Source organism: Pinus tabuliformis, chromosome 6, assembly GCF_031772625.1.
Source record: "Pinus tabuliformis cultivar Carrire ecotype Pingquan chromosome 6, CPIR1, whole genome shotgun sequence".
NCBI classification, from domain to species: Eukaryota; Viridiplantae; Streptophyta; class Pinopsida; order Pinales; family Pinaceae; genus Pinus; species Pinus tabuliformis.
In genome coordinates this window covers 2038674580-2038692464 of record NC_142292.1, presented here as the reverse complement: position 1 = coordinate 2038692464, position 17885 = coordinate 2038674580, and the positions used below count along the sequence as shown (strand labels likewise).

General features: G+C 40.0%; 1 protein-coding gene across 1 annotated transcript in view; it reads left to right on the top strand.

Annotated features, from left to right (window-relative positions):
- Nucleotides 1-17885, top strand: part of LOC149267428 (plastidal glycolate/glycerate translocator 1, chloroplastic-like) — a 220186-nt gene that overhangs the window by 187281 nt on the left and 15020 nt on the right. The gene's annotated exons all lie outside the window — the stretch shown is intronic.

Sequence of the window (17885 nt, the reverse complement as noted above, 5' to 3'; positions counted from 1 at the left end):
CTACAAATGCACTCACCGGATCTGAAATCCTTCCTCCAGCTTCACTCTCTACCCCTCTCACTGCTTTGATCTCACTAGATCTCTCTTCGACAACTAACTGTTGCTACTCTAGAAATCGATCTTCTCAACAAATCAAACCTCTCATGTGTATTTTCCATCACCACATCGACCTTCTTTTATAATCCTCTACTGGAGCACCAATGGCTAAGATTAAAAATTAATTAATGGCTAGGATCATCTCTAGATCGATCCGTGTGAGTTTCTAGATCATTCACGCCTTGACTTAATTACTACTGATTAATTAACCATATTCCCTAAGTTTAGACTTAAGAAATATTTAAAAACTGGTTAATAATCTAATCAAGTCATTTCTAGGCGGAATTTCCAAAAACGATTTCTGGGTTTTGGATATCTCATGGATTGTAGCCTCTCCACAAAATTTCATGGCTAGAACACATCCATTGCTACATAAAATAAAACTCTGTCTTAGGGAGGAATGTGTTCTAGTGTTGTTGCACTCCCTGTGGTAGCACCTTGTCTTTGCATCATCTCCTGTCACTCTGTTGATGTCTAACCATACTGCCCACCAACTACTGCGCAACTTTGATATACACTGCATCTGTGTTGTTGCTGATCCTGCCATACTGTTGCCCACACTGCATCTGCACTGCAACTCCCTCTCAGCTGCAACTGCAACATCTGCAACTAAAAAGCATCCATAATACTGAATCAAATGTGATCAGTGTAATGCATCTCTCACCCGAGTCTCTGATTGCTGCTAGTATCTACACTGTTACTTTGGCATCCGACTGCATCAATTGTCACTGATCCATCCTGTTACTGAATACTATGGGCTCCTGTAACAAGGTATTGATCCAAGAGTTGGACTCCTCAAGGACCCTGCCCAATCTGTAGTACTTTGGGGCTACAACACCAAGTCACCCCACCTTACTCCTGGAGGTATATCAAGAAACATGGCAAAGTCTTCTTCACCTGGAGGAAATCCTGTCGATCTTTGTTGAAGCTGCTTGCTGGTTTTGCTTCTCCTCCTTGTCCTTCTTCCTAAGAGGACACTAGGTACTGTAGTGACCAAGTTCACCACATTTGAAACACTTGACTTTTGACAGGCTCTTCTTCTTCTTACTTTGCTCCCCCTGTCTCTGACTGGGACCCTTCAATGCGAGGGCCACATTCTCCTCCTCCTTCACCTTCTTCGATTCACTGTTGCTGCCACTGATGGAGCTCTTTAGAAGAGCTTGCCTAAATTCCTCTTGCTGCAGATCAATGCACATCCTGTCCCACCTTGGCAAGGTATCTCTGCCCAAGATACTTTGGACGAATACCTTCCACTTGTGAAAATTCTATCACTGCAGCAATTGATTTATTTTACCTACTTATTTTCCAATAAGTTATTTAAGAAAACCCTTCAGTAAACATTAAAATAAATTCTGCTGCAGATATCACACCATAATACAGAAACAAATACATGCACAAGAATCAAGCACATCAACACAAATATTTTGGACAATTGTCCCCGGAAAAACCCAATGCGGGAAAACCGGTGCAGCAGAAGAGGATTTTTATTATTTAGCAATTCTTCAGTACAACTGGGTGCCAAACTGACTTACCCAATAGAGAAAAATTCTCCAGCGCTTCTCCTAGTCTCAGCGTAAGGCTTGCTGGCCTCTGCGCAGCGCCCAGACCCTCTGCGTCAACTCTTGCCTCTCTGCATCAGCACTGGGCCTCTATGCGTCATCCACGCAGGCCCTCCATTGATTGCGTAGTTTTGCTGCCTCTGCGTCTCCTTGAGAGGCTCTGCGTCTGCCTCTCTAACCTCTATGCTGGTCCTCTGGTGCTGTTCTTGAATCTCTGTTTCGTACTCGCTGTCTCTTGCTGCTCTCTAGACCACTAATTCGAATTTCTTAGCTAACCCTGTTCCAGAAATCGAACTGACTGGTCTCCCTCAATTTGTTCTCCAACTGACCTTCAAGCCTCTTATTATAATTTTCTTGTTGGTCCTTCAAAGATCGAGATTAAATCTCTAATCAACGGCTAAGATTAGATTTGGCATGATCCATGACTTTTGGAACCTTCTAACCTAGTTTTATATTAATATCCATTAATATTTTATTTTTCTTAAGTTTAGACTTAGGAACTCCATTAAACATATTAATTATTTTAATATCTCCCAAACTGGTTAGAATTTGCCCAAACCATTTCTGGGTCTTGGAGATCTTGTGTGCTTAAGCCTCTCCACCAATTTTCATGGCTAGAGCACCTACGATGCTACCCCAAATCAACACTCCTTCTTAGCGAGGATTGTGCTCAAGTAATACTCCATATTGAGCATCACTCTGACTATATGGCACCGGTACCTGTGCTGATGCTAGGCCTCCCTGCCCAACATCTTCTGCACTGCTGCATCTTGTATTGTTGCCCATGGCTCTGCCTCTGCCACTGCTGCATCCGTACGGCAACTCCCTCTGCATTTGTGCTGCTGCTGGTCCTTTCTCCCAACACTGCATCTGCACTACAACTCCCTCTCCATCCATGCTGCTGTTGGTCCTTCTTCTTAACCCTGCATCTGCACTGCAACCTCTTCTCATCATGCTGCATTATGCTACTGCTGATTGCTACTGCACTGCAACATCACCCCCATTTCTGCTACTGAAATGGGTTCTTTATCATCCCCATCTTTTCCCTGAAATAATCAAACTTTGTTCTTCCAAGGGCCTTTTGAGGATGTCTGCCACCTGTTCTCTTGTAGGAGTGTAGCTCAACTGTACAACTCCTCGTTGGACACAATCTCTGACAAAGTGACACCGAATATCAATATGCTTTGACTGATTGTGAAACGCTGGATTCTCAGAGAGCTTGATGCAACTCTGATTATCACACATGATCCTGGTCGCCTCCATCTTTCTTTTGAATAGGCTCACCAACAATTTTCTAAGCCATATGGCTTCGCATGAAGTTGTGCTTGCAGCCATATATTCTGCTTCAGCTGAGCTCAGTGCTACAGATTTCTGTTTCCTATCGCACTAGGAGGTCATTCTTGTTCCAATGTTGAAATAGTACCCAGAGATAATTTTCTGATCCACTGAACTTCCAACCCAATCTGCATCAGTAAATCCACTCAATCTGATATCCTTAATCCTAGTGTACAAGATTCCATAATCAACTGTTCCCTGTATATATCTGAGAACATGTTTAGCTGCTGCCCAATGCGCCCTCTTCGACTCCACCATGAACTGACTGAGGGTGTTGACAGCGTAACAAATGTCTGGCCTGGGATTGACCAGATACATCAGGGACCCTATGAGCTGCCTGTATAAGGTGGGATCAACATCCTTGTCTTCAGATGCATCATTTTTCTTCCAGTTGGAGATCATTGGAGTAGCCATGGGTCTACAATCCTCCATCCTGAATCTCTTCAGAATTTCTGTAGCATCTCTCCCTTGTCCAAGGAAGATCTCCCCCTTTTGCTGCCAAACTTCCAACCCGAGGAAATAATGCATCTATCCCAAATCCTCCGTGTCAGATTCTGTGGCTAGATTCTTCTTGCAGTCCCCGATGAGCCTGGATGATCCTGTCAAGAAGAGATCATCCACATAGAATACTAGGATTAGAGGTTCATTCTCTACAACCAGATAGTAGAGATTTGAATCTGCATCACTCTGGACAAATCCCATCTTCTGCAGGTAGCCATCAATTCGACCATACCATGCTCTAGGTGCCTGTTTTAGCCCATACAAGGCTTTCTTCAATCTACATACATGAGACTTCTGGTTGTTCAATGTATACCTCTTCTTCTATCACCTCATTCAGAAATTCCGTTTTGACGTCCATCTAATGAATCTCCCATCCCATCTGTGCTGCAAGAGATACCACGGTTCTAATAGATGTATACCTGGCTAGTGGGGTGAAGGTCTCTTCGTAGTCAATTCCTTCCTTCTGAGCATACCCCTTCGCCACAAACCTGGCTTTCTATTTTTCTACACTGGCGTCTGTAGCGTATTTAATCTTGTAGATCCATCTCAAACCTACCACTGATCTGTCTTAATGTTGGGTCCCTATAATACTTGTGATTACCCCATTACTATTGTAGTTATACCCCTTATTTATATTGTTGTGCCCCTATTACCCCCATATTGTTATTTCTGTGCCCCATAGAATCCCTCTATTGTTATTTTTGTGGCTTTATATTATTATTGTTAGGTCGGCTGGATTATATTGTGACTCCCTAGACTCCTATATATAGAAAGGAGGTTTTGTCATTTGTATCATCCAAGAATTGTTCATTTATGTAATGTAAAGGAGGTTGCCCTCTCGAAGAGGCTGAATTCTAAGGCGTGGATCTCTCTTTTCTATCTTTTTGTGAGCTGGTTTCATAACATTTGGTATCAGAGCTTTGGATTCTAGGGTTTCGCTGCTCCAAACAGGTCATCGTGGCATTTTCGCTATAACTTTTTTTCTGTGACGTTTCAGAAGTCGCAAAAAAAACCCATTTGAGAAGAATTGGCGCTGAACCTTGGGTCCGAATTTCAGAGCTTTTCTCGCAATATTTTCGGAGATATGATCTGAGGAAGTTGGTCTTTTTGCAGACTCCTGAATTACATTCAAAACAGGTGACCTGGGGAAAATCGTCATAACTCTCTCTCTGAGGATCGGATTGAAATTTCGTAAAAAGGTACAGAAAGAGGACGGACTGTAGTTTCTTTTGTGTGTGTTTCAGATTCAAAGGTTGAAACAGTGACTCGTGGCACGTCGTACAAGTTCGCTCTACTGAACCAGTCTAAAAGCAAGTCACTGTGGGAGATTTCACATAACTCTTCCTGGAGAATCCAATTTGGTTCAGACTTGTGGCATTGGAAAGAGGACGCAGAAGGCTACTACAGGTAGCAATTTCAGAATTGGATGATCCAAAATTACAGAGATACATCAGATTCAATATCAGGCTTCTATAAAGTGAAAAAAGGTGTGTAGTTTTTTTTTAATTTTTGTGTAAGCTTGGTTTAACGGAATTCAAAGGGCATAGTAAAGCATTATTATCGGTAACTGATGCCCCGAGGAAAGAAAATGCAAACACCTAGTAAGGAACCTGAAAGCTCTAGCATGACTCATGAAGAAGAGGAAGAAATGCTACATGATATATCAAAATTACAAGAACAAGTGCAACAAATGTCACGCTCACAAAAGCTAACAGAAGCTAAGATAAGTGGCGTGGAATCTAAGGTAAATGGCGTGGAATCTAAGATAAAGGGAATGGAAGCTAAGATGGATGGCATGGAAGCTAAGATTGATGCTAAAATTGATGGCATGGACGCTAAAATTGATGGCATGGATGATAAGATGGATGAATTGAAGAAGTTGCTACAAGAAAGGGTCACTAATGGTGAAAAGGTAGTAAAGGAAACTCATGATGAGAACAAAAGAAATGTTAATCATGATTCCATAGACTCTAATGTTGGATCGAAGACTCACCATGTTCCAAAAATCGATATGAGGAAGTTTGATGGCAAGGATCCCGCCACATGGATATTACAGATGGAGCAATTCTTCGATCTCAATAATGTGCAAAACACACAAAAGGTACGTATGGCAACTTTATATTTGGAACCAAATCAGTTTGTATGGTATCAATGGCTTTGTTCTCGTAAACAATTTATCACTTGGGCAATTTTTACGGAAGAATTGATAGCACATTATGAGGATACAAAAAGCAACACTTTTTTTAGCCAATTGATAAGTCTCAAACAAAAGGGTTCAATAATGGAGCACATTGAGGAGTTCCAAAAATTGAACATAAGGGTAAAAGATATTCCAGAGGAGCATAGGATTGATGTGTTCATAGGGTCTTTAAAGGATAATATCCAACATGATGTGCGCCTTTGGGAACCTGATTCATTAGAGAAGGCATTCAGGTTAGCAAGAAAAATGGAAAGCAAAATTATGGCAACTAGGAAGCATACCATTCACAACTATAAAGACGGAAGTGTTGTTGCCCATAGTCTTCCACAACCTACAAGGTTGACACCACAACAATTGGAAGAAAAAAGAGCAAAAGGGCTTTGTTACAATTGTGATAGCAAATACACAAAAGGTCATAAGTGTGCTGAGAAGAAATTATTCTACATAGATTGTGAAGAGGAAGAAGAAAAGGAGCAAGAAAGGTCAAAAGAAGAGGATATATTCCAGGAACAAAGCCTAGATGAAGAACAAATAAATCCGACCATATCTTGTAATGCATTGGCGGGAATTACCACTCCTCAAACCATCAAGATAGAAGGACAAATCAAGAAGAAAAAGGTAATAGTGTTGATTGATTCAGGAAGCACCCACAATTTTATTCATTGTAGGGTAGCAAAAGAATTGAATTGCTTCCTATATCCAGCACCAGAGTGTCAAGTGATGATTGCAAATGGAGGAACAATAAATTGTTCTGGAAAGTGCCATAATATCAAGCTATCCATGGGAGAATATGTATTGACTAGCCCAATGCTTTCCATTCCAATGGGAGGTGCTGATGTTGTACTAGGAGTCCAATGGCTACAATCCTTGGGTACAATAGCTTTTAATTTTCAAGAACTTTTCATGAAATTTTCTGTGGAAGGAAAGGAAGTTGAATTAAGGGGTATTGCAGGGAAACCAGGAAAGATAATCAGCTCTAATGGCATGACAAAGCTTCTAAAAAAGGAGCAAAGAGGTGTAATTGCACAATTATGTTCGCTAGATGTTTCCACATTGGAATCATCTATTTCTCCAGATCTCCAAAAAGTCCTGGACAATCATTCCAAGGTATTTGAGACTCCCAAAGGTCTCCCACCTATGCGTGATCATGATCATGCTATTCATCTGATTCCAGGAAGTGTTCCTCCAAACATCAGGCCGTACAGATATCCCTATGTCCAAAAAAGTGAAATTGAACGTATGGTTGCAGAAATGCTAGAGGCTGGTATAATTCAACCGAGTCAAAGTTCTTTCTCAGCTCCAGTAGTATTGGTGCACAAGAAGGATGGATCATGGCGCATGTGTCCGGATTATAGGGAGCTCAACAAGCTCACTATTAAAGATAAGTTCCCCATTCCTGTTATTGATGAATTACTGGATGAATTGCATGGATCAATTTACTTCACCAAGTTGGATCTTCGTTCGGGATATCATCAAATCAGAATGAAGATTGAAGACATTCCGAAAACGGCATTTAGAACTCATGAGGGTCATTATGAATTTTTGGTCATGCCTTTTGGCCTTACCAATGCACCTTCAACATTTCAAGGTTTGATGAATTCAATTTTCAAACCATTCCTTAGAAAATTTGTGTTAGTATTTTTTGATGATATACTAATCTACAGCAAGTCTTGGAAGGATCATGTTGAACATGTTGACAGGGTGCTACAACTATTGGAGGAGAAACAATTATATGCAAAAAGATCCAAATGTTTCTTTGGAGTCCAGGAGGTGGAATATTTGGGTCATATTGTATCTCATGAAGGAGTTAAGGTAGACCCTAGCAAAATTAAAGCCATTAAGGAATGGAAAATCCCCACATCCATAAAGCATCTGCGAGGATTTCTTGGGTTGACAGGGTATTATCGCAAGTTTGTTAAGAATTATGGGAGAATAGCAGCACCTCTAACAACATTATTGAAGAAAGATTCATTTTCATGGACTCCGGAAGCAACAAAGGCCTTTGAACATCTTAAAGAGGCAATGTGCCAAGCACCGGTCTTAGCTACACCGGACTTCACAAAAACCTTTATTGTGGAATGTGATGCTTCAGGAAATGGAATTGGTGCTGTTCTAATGCAAGATGAAAGACCCATTGCTTTTGAAAGTCGTCCAATCAAGGGAAAGTTTTTAAGCAAAGCTATTTATGAGAAGGAAATGTTGGCAATACTCCATGCACTTAAGAAATGGCGACCCTACCTAATGGGAAGACACTTCAAGGTAAAAACGGATCATGATAGCCTTAAATACTTTTTAGAACAAAGATTATCCTCTGAAGAGCAACAAAAGTGGGTCACAAAGATGTTGGGTTATGACTTTGAAATCATCTACAAAAAAGGGAAGCAAAATGTGGTGGCAGATGCACTCTCAAGAAAGGATGAGGATGTGGAAGCATTGTTGTGTGCCATTTCTATTATCCAACCAGATTGGATAAACGAAGCAAGGGAGGAATGGAAGAATGACGAAGAAGTGTGGGCACTTATTCGAAAGCTACAACAAGATTCCAGTACTTCTGATACATTTAGCTGGAAAAATGATTCGTTATGGTACAAAGATCGCTTATACCTCTGTAAGAATTCCCAGCTAAAACAAAAGATTCTTATGGAATTGCACACTTCTCCCTTAGGAGGGCACTCAGGATTTTTAAAAACTTACCACAGGGTTAAGAAGGAATTTTTTTGGGATGGCCTTAAATCAGATATTCAAAAGTTTGTGGCGGAATGTTTGGTTTGCCAGCAAAATAAAGTTGAAACAATTAAGACACCGGGTCTATTACAACCTTTATCCATTCCAAGCCAACGTTGGGAGGAGGTTTCAATGGATTTTATCACAGGTTTACCCAAGTCTGAGGGAAAGAGTGTCATCATGGTGGTAGTTGACAGACTTACCAAGTATGCACACTTTTGTGCATTATCACATCCATTTAAAGCCAGTACAGTTTCTACTGCATTTATGGAAACAGTTCAAAAGCTACATGGAAACCCAAAGATTATTGTAAGTGACAGAGATCCCATTTTCACTGGAAATTTTTGGACAGAATTATTTTCTTGTCTTGGTACTCAGTTAGCTCATAGCTCATCTTATCATCCTCAATCTGATGGGCAAACTGAGATAGTAAACAAATGTTTGGAAGGATATCTTCGTTGCTTTGTATCTGATAAACAGACACAATGGGTCAAATGGTTGCCTCTGGCTGAATGGTGGTATAACACTTCCTTCCATACAGCAACAAAAATGACCCCATTTATGGCACTTTATGGGTATCAACCACCATCCATCACATCATATTTAAGAGAAAATTCTAAGGTTCAGGCAGTGGAACATCACATCGAACATCAACAACAAGTCCTCCAACTCTTAAAGGATAACCTCGTGTTGGCACAAAATAGAATGAAACAACAGGCAGATCAACATCGCAGTGAAAGAAGTTTTGATGTAGGTGATTGGGTATTCCTACGGCTACAACCATATAAGCAAATGTCCCTAAAGCAAGCTAAGAAGGATAATAAATTATCACCAAAGTATTATGGTCCGTACAAGGTGTTGCAAAAGATTGGTACTATGGCATACAAATTGGAGCTTCCTGCAGCTTCTCGATTGCACCCAGTTTTCCATGTTTCATGTTTAAAGAAGGTTATAGGTGACAAGCTCCCAATTCAAACAATATTGCCAGAACTTGACGAGGAAGGAAAAATTATATTGGAACCGGAAGCAGTCACAGAAACAAGAACTCGACAGCTACGAAATCGATCAATTTCAGAGTATCTTATCAAGTGGAAGAACTTATCCGCTGAAGATTCCACATGGGAGGATGAGAATTTTATGCAGAAGTATCCAGAACTACTCAAGCGTTGAGGACAACACTTTTTTGAAGGAGAGGGGCATGTTGGGTCCCTATAATACTAGTGATTACCCCATTACTATTGTAGTTATACCCCTTATTTATATTGTTGTGCCCCTATTACCCCCATATTGTTATTTCTGTGCCCCATAGAATCCCTCTATTGTTATTTTTGTGGCTTTATATTATTATTGTTAGGTCGGCTGGATTATATTGTGACTCCCTAGACTCCTATATATAGAAAGGAGGTTTTGTCATTTGTATCATCCAAGAATTGTTCATTTATGTAATGTAAAGGAGGTTGCCCCCTCGAAGAGGCTGAATTCTAAGGCGTGGATCTCTCTTTTCTATCTTTTTGTGAGCTGGTTTCATAACACTTAAGGCCTTGGCACTACCTCCCAGACATCGTTCACCATTATGGAGTTGTACTCCTCTACCATTGCATCCAACCAAACCTAATGTTGAGTAGCCTCCTGAAAACTGGCAAGCTCCCCATCCTGAGCTACTAATGCCTGATATTTATCTGGTTGTTTTCGCTCCCTCTTATTGTTCCATGGTGCATCGATGAAATCCTCTACATCTGGCAGAATCTGATGAAGTTCCCTGCTCGTTCTTCCTTTTCCAGTAGGTGCTTCTGTTATCTCCTCCTCCTCCTTTGATTCTTCCCGATCCGAAGAAGAATTCTTTACTTCCATTGGTTGACGAGGTTTGACCAACATCTCTTCTTTTCACTGCTCCTCAGAAGGCATTTCTTGAGATTTTCTGAAAGCCTTGTCCTCCATGAACTTCACATCTCGTCGAACTACCACCTTCCTGTTCCCTGGAAGATAGATTTCGTATGCCTTAGCGTTCTCGCTATATCCCACCAGATATCCTTTCTCTGCAGTTTGATCCAGCTTCTTCCTCTTTTCCTTGGGTATGCGACAATTTGCTAAGCTCCTGAATATCCTGAAATGACTGACTTCAGGCGTCTTTCCTGTGAAGACTTTCTATGGAGTAATCTTGCCCAATGCTCGATGAGGAGTTCTATTCTAAACATAGACTGCCGTGTTGCATGCTTTTGCCCACAGGAATTTTGGCATATCCTGATCATAGATCATGGCCCTAGCTGCTTCTACGATAGTCCTGTTCTTCCTTTCTGTTACTCCATTTTGATCCGGATTGTAAGGAGTTGTCCACTCTCTTCTGATGCTCCCCTTAGCGCAAAAATCAATGAAGTCCTTATCGACATACTCTCCACCATTATCTGAGTGCAAAACTTTTATTTTCTTCCCAGTCAGATTCTCCACCAGAGCCTTGAACTCTTTGAATCGACAAAAAACCTCGTCCTTGGTTTCTGAAAATAAATCCAAGTTTTCCTTGAGTGGTCATCAATGAAGGTGACGAAGTACTGGACACCACTAAGAGCTATAGTGGACATAAGTCCGTAGATATCTGAGTGTATCAATCTTAGTACACTCTTGGCCCTGTTTTTACTTCTAGGAAATGTTGCTTTGGCATTCTTTCGCAAAGCACATGCTCTGCATACATCATCTCGTTCCATACTAAGATCCGAAACTCCTATTACAGTGTTCCTGAGAATTCTTAGAGCCCCATGGTGCAAATGTCCCATTCTTCTGTGGCATAGTTCGTTCAAATCCTTGTCTCCATGACTGCCTGTTAGTGCCATTGGTGATTCTAGTTGTAGTCTGTACAACCTGTTACTTCTGATCCCGATCTGCACTTTCTTTTTCCAGCTAGGGTGTTTGACATCTGCTTTATCCTTGATGAAGAAAACGTCATAGCCTTTGCCTTGAAGTTGTGACACGGAAAGTAAGTTCATCTCTAATCCTCGTACATGCAGCACATTGGTAGCACGAAACCGCTCTCCCGTTTCTGTTTGAAAAACTATGGTACCCTTCCGTACTGGAGTACACTTGCCTTATTCCCCATCGTGATCTGAGGATTCATTTTTTCCTTCTGATAATTTGAGAAACATTCTTGGATTCCCATCATATGCCAAGAGGCTCCACTGTCTATATACCATACCTCTGATGAAGCAGAGCTGGTCACACAAGCCACTTCTTCTTCCAGCCTGGAAGCCAACATAGAGAAATCAAAATTACTGTCTCTTGTGCAATTTTTTGAAAATCTGTGCGAGTCTCCTGACGGAGATGCCTCTGCATCATGTTCTCGATCCATAATTGATTTTCCCTTCTTGTCTCTGATTACTTGCTCTGATACTATTTGAAAATTCTATCACTGCAACCATTGATTTAGTTTACCTACTTATTTCCCAATAAGTTATTTACGAAAACCCTTCAGCAAACATTAAAATAAATTATGCTGCATATATCACACCATAATACAGAAACAAATACATGCACAAGAATTAGACACATCAATACAGATATTTTGGACAATTGTCCCCGGAGAAACCCAATGCAGGAAGACTGGTGCAACATAAGAGGATTTTTATTATTTGGCAATTCTTCAGTACAACTGGGTGCCAAACTAGCTTACCCAATAGATAAAAATTCTCCAGCGCTTCTCCCAGTCTCAGCGTCAGGCTTGCTGGCCTCTGCGCAACTCCCAGACCCTTTGCGTCAACTTCTGCCTCTCTGCGTTAGCACTAGGTTTTGCTGCGTCACCCATGCAGGTCCTCCAGTGACTGCGCAATTCTGCTGCCTCTCTAACCTCTGTGCTGGTCCTCTGGTGTTGTTCCTGACTCTCTGTTCCATACTCGCCGCCTCTTGCTATGCTCCAGACCACTAGTTCGAATTTCTCAGCTAACCCCGCTCCAGAAATCGAACTGACTAGTCTCCCTCGGTTTGTTCTCCAACTGACTCTCAAGCCTATTCTTATACTTTTCCTATTGGTCCTTCAAAGGCCGAGATTAAATCTTTAATCAATGGCTAAGATTAGATTTGGCTTGATCCATGACTTTTGGAACCTTCTAATCCTGTTTTATATTAATACCCATTAATATTTTATTTTTCCTAAGCTTAGACTTAAGAACTCCGTTAAAAATATTAATTATTTTAATATCTCCCAAACTAGGTAGGAAATGCCCAAACCATTTATGGGTCTTGGAGATCTCATGTGCTTTAGCCTCTCCACCAATTTTCATGGCTAGAGCACATCCGATGCTACCCCAAATCAACACCAATCCTTTGAGACATTGTTGAGTGCCAATCGTACTAGCTCCATGGGTTGAGGCGTTGCCTCAACAACTGCAAGCTAGTCCCGGATCTCCTAAATCCTGGTGAGGAAGGGGTCTATGCCTTCCCCCTTCTACATCCTAACACCCCTCAACTTCTCTTCTAGGTACACCTTCCGCTGCTCGGAAGTACCCTGGTACAATGTAGAGAGAACATCCCACATCTCTTTGGCAGTATCTTTGCTAGCTATGTGTTAAAACACATCATCCCGGACAGCATCTAGGGTCAAATGTTTTGCTTGTGCCATCTCTTTTTTGTACTCCTTCAGCTGATCTGCGTCCTGGGGAACTGCTACGACTGCATCAATATACATCTTCAGGCCAAACTCATCCAGAAGGAAGGACATCCTTGCCTTCCAGATGTCATAGTTGGAAGCTCCATCCAACTTGTCCTGATCACGAAGCCCAATAGTGGCCATCTCAACAAATGTCGAAAATCTCCTATTCCTTTTGCTCAGTTGTTGCTCAACTATTCGCACTCCCTTCTGGAGTGAGAAAATCTGCTCACAACCACTGCTGATCTGCAAGGAAAACTCGAACTTCTTGAGACTAGAATTTCCCTAAGGAAAATTTTCCCTCTATGTGTGCTCTTCTTCCTTCCACCCGACGTTGGCTCTGCTCTAGCAAATTGCTGCAAAATTACTATGTCCAACTAGAGATCTTCTCAACGAAAAATTTGAGGTGCTCCCTCTGCCTCTGGAATCACTTGATCTCGTATGATCGATTTTTTTTGCCCCACTCAGAAAAATCGAACCTCCACAAGTAACTCGGCCTCTTGGTAGAATTACTGCGCTGCGCTTGGGAATTTCGGCCTTCTTTCCACACTGAGCAGCGTAATTCCTTCTCTTTTCGCCTCTGAGCTCTTTGGCTGATTAAATGCGCTTTGATACCATGTGAAAATTCCAAACTGGAATCTTATTGCAACAACTGGTATTATTTATCCTAATTGTTAATTAATTTAACAATTTAGCTGTTACGACAAATATCGAAATAAACACACTACAACCTTCACAAATAAAACTGTGGAAAAATAATGCTTTGGAAGAAATGTTAGCACACACATAAAATAACAATTATTTTTTGACAGAATTCCCAAGGAAAACCCAGCTTGGGAAAACCAGTGTAGCAGTCGAGGGTTTTATTATTAAGCAGTAGTGAAATAATTTGAGTACAACTGGATGCTGAAATTGGTAATCCTACAGAGAAATATTGGCAAAAATCTTGAGAGGAATTTTCCTCACCCCACAGGAAATCTCCCGTCACAACTTGCCTTCAGAATTTTGGCCCTTTGAGCCTCTTCGTCAGCGTCTGCACTACTCTACGTAGCTAGCTGGATGTCTAGCCTCGGGCTGGACTCTGATGAAGTCGTTTTGCCATCTACTGACCAGAAAGACGCTTCTCCAGCAGTCTGGGACTCCTTCCTGGCCTTCGGAATTGAAAACGTCAATCTCTCCTGGCAAATCGACTTTGCCTCTAGAGGCTATTGCACTGCCCCAACGTCAACCTCTTTGTGGCTCTCTCACCTCTCTGCAAATGCACTCATCGGATCAGGAATCCTTCCTCCGACTTCATTTTCTCTGTCCCTCTCTCACTGCTTCTATCACACTAGCTCTTTCTTCGGCAACTGACTCTTGCTACTCTAGAAATCGATCTGCTCATGAAATCAAACCTCTCAAGTGTATTCTCCATCACCACACTGACCTTCTCTTATAATTCTCCGTTGGAGCACCAACGACCAAGATTAAAACTTAATCAATAGCTAGGATCATCTTTAGATCGATCCGTGTGAGTTTCTAGATCATTCACGCCTTGACTTAATTAATACTGATTAATTAACCATATTCCCTAAGCTTAGACTTAGGAAATATTTAAAAATTGTTTAATAATATAATTAAGTCATTTGTAGGCAGAATTTCCAGAAACAATTCCTGGGGTTTGGAGATCTCATGTATTTTAGCCTCTCTACAAAATTTCGTGGCTAGAACACATCTGATGCTACAAAAACTAACACTTCGCAGGTATTTTTGAAATAGGGAAAAATGTATCTTCCTAAGTTTCTAAGTCAAAACATGTAAGGATGTTATCACGTATAGAAAGAGAGTAGAGAAATCCTATGGAATAAAGTTCAAAGTTATAATGTGTTGAGTCTGTACTTGGTCCAACTAGCCTTTTCTAGCTAAGAATATTCATTCATTGTCATAAACCTTTGAGAGGGAGCCATTTTTTATTGCTTTGGCACCTTGTTTCCCTTTTTTGGAATTTTTCTTTAGTTTCTTAGTCCCTTTTTTTACATGGGCATTCAACTCTAAGATTTTAGGGGGGTGGGGCTTTTATTGTAGTGGTGTGATATTTTTTTTTAATTATTTTTTTTCACTCTTCTTTACCTCTTAGTCTTCTTTTATTTTGGCTTAATTTGACTAAGGGTTGCACGCTTTTCTTCTTTCTTGAATTTTTCATTTGGATCCCTTTTGATGACATTTGGTAAGTTATTCATAAGTTGGGGAATGGAAATATTGTATCAATGAAATGGAGATGTAAGGGAGATTATGGAAAAAGTTACGTATGGAGGTTGGATAATTAATCTACCTACGTCGATACTTGGTAGTACCTAGTGGCCTAGGACAAATCATATTTGCTTGAGAATAATTATGTTCCTCATTGTTGGACAAGGCAAGAAGGTAAGACTATTACTCAGATATAGATAATAAAGTTTCATATCTATATAGCAACACAATTTACAAACAAGTTCGAATCATCAGTGCCACTCTAAGTTAGGAAATAACACATGGAATCATAATAATTGGCGGAAATAATCATGGAGTAGTGTCTACTAGCAAATATGAAATAAAGTGTTTGGGAAGCAAGAATTGATATACCATTGCAAAATGATTTTGAAGCATAGGTGTATTATGGAGTGTAGGAGAAAACTTGAAAAATAGGCTTGGATTTGGGGATGTAGAATAGGAACCTTGTACATGCGGTAACATCACACTCTAAGGTATTTACCCTAAAGGGGCAATAGACCCATTTAGCATTTGACTTGGTATAATACATGTTTTTGGATGGTGCATCCTCTCTTGGCGGATTTTGTTGCATATTATTGACCATTTTTGGGTGAGGGCAACTTCTCTCGAGGAGGCCTCTTGATATTGTCAACAATCGATCTAACTACTTCAATATTTTACTATTTGTTGACTTTCCATGGAGTTAGTTGGAAAGGTAATATATTTTATTGTATAAGAGGGTTAACTAACTCTATAAAGAGGAATTTCTCTCTATTACATTTGTAATTGGCAATTGGAGAGATTGGGGTTACATAAGCGATGAAGTATCAAACTTACAAATTGAAGCTTGATGTAGCTCCTTTCTACTACTGCTCTTGAAGATTAATGAAAAATTGAGGTACTAATTCTCTTTGATGTATGCTTTACGTATGCTTTTCAATTTGTTGTAGATTTTTTTGTTATTGTTTTATACGGGGTTAATAACGAGTTTATTCATCTAGCAGTAAATCAATTGGAGGAGGTCCTCTCTTTTGCTTTATTTTATGTAATATTCCTACACCTATTCTCCTGTCCTCTATCAAATAAGTTGCAAATGTGGAAACACATTTCAGCCATAAAGCAATACCTTTATAATTTGATTGACGAGCGGCAATATTAGCCTTCCAAGACTAGTTTTTTGTAACACATTTCTAGCAAATGCTTCAATTTCAAGTGTATTAAATTAGGTCTTTTTTAACTTAAGTACACACCTTAAAGATGGATGCATCAAATAGTTTCTTCATCCACTAAGGGGTGGAAGATGGTAAATCAACCTTTTCTGAGATATAAACTCAAAATAATTGTTTGTGACACATTAATTCTCTCTTTTATCCTAGGCTTTAAGTTAAATCTCCTAATACCAGATTGGATTTGTCTTTTCGCAACAATGTTTTTTTCCAACAATTTATTTTATTAATCATAAATCTAAATTGTTGAAAAATAAAATCACTAGTATTTTAACTTCTAGAAATTTATATGTAGTGGAAATAAGATAAAAGAGGGATCAATCATACATTACAACAGATAAACATGCACAACAATTCTCCGTCATTAATTAATTTTGAAAATCAAGGTTTCAACCACTAGATAATTTACAAAGAAAAATACAGTAACTGAAGCCTGTAACTCAACTCCACTGGAATAATTTGGCGCTAGGAAATTCGGCCAACTAGAAACTAGCCACTAAAATAATTCAGCTTGGAGAAAACCAACCCACCTGTCACTAGTAAATCAACCTCTGCGCCTTGCCCTTGCTTAGCCTTTGCACTCTCACAAATCAACCCTGGTTAATCGACATCCCCATCAACTGTGCGAATGTGCCTCCTTGGTTTAGCAATTTAGTCTCTCCAGTCTCCAACAAATCGGCCTCCTAGAAATAGTCCTGAAATTTATCCCTATATTCTCCTTTCTTCTCCTCAGTCTAATTGAGCCTCTTGCTCTAGAGAATTTGCTCTCTCCTTGAGAAATCACTTCCTTGAAAATGTTGTAGTTGCCTCTCTTCTTTGTCTGTGTCTTCATCTCTCCCTTAAGCTTTTTTTTATAATCTTCATTAAGCTTAAATCCCTAACCCTAATCTCCCTTCTAGAAGATCTAGAAGATCAATGGTCGATATTATTTCTAAGTCATTTAATAATTATATTATTTATCCTTAGAAAATGACTTAAGAGTCCACAATAATTAATTGACTTTAATTATTGTACTTTTCCTAAGTTAGACTTAGGAAAGAAGACATAAATACCTAAATACCTAAAGAGGCAATAAATCATCTCTTACATGCCAGGACACAAAACCTATGCAAAAGACCTTCTGATGCTACCATAAGCTCAATACTTTTTGACTCCATTGGCCCATGATTGATAGGTGCTGGTTTCCTTTCATTCTTTTCATCCCTTCTTTTGTCTCTCATTTTCCTATCTTGTCCTTATCCCACCTCCATTTCCATCCCATTTAATTTACTCCTTTGACCATATATATTTTTTAAGGCTTACTCTTCCTACATCACCTAAGAACCCCACTCCATCGCTTTAGCTCTCTTATTTAAGGAAGTCCCCCGTTGAATTGGAGAAGAGTC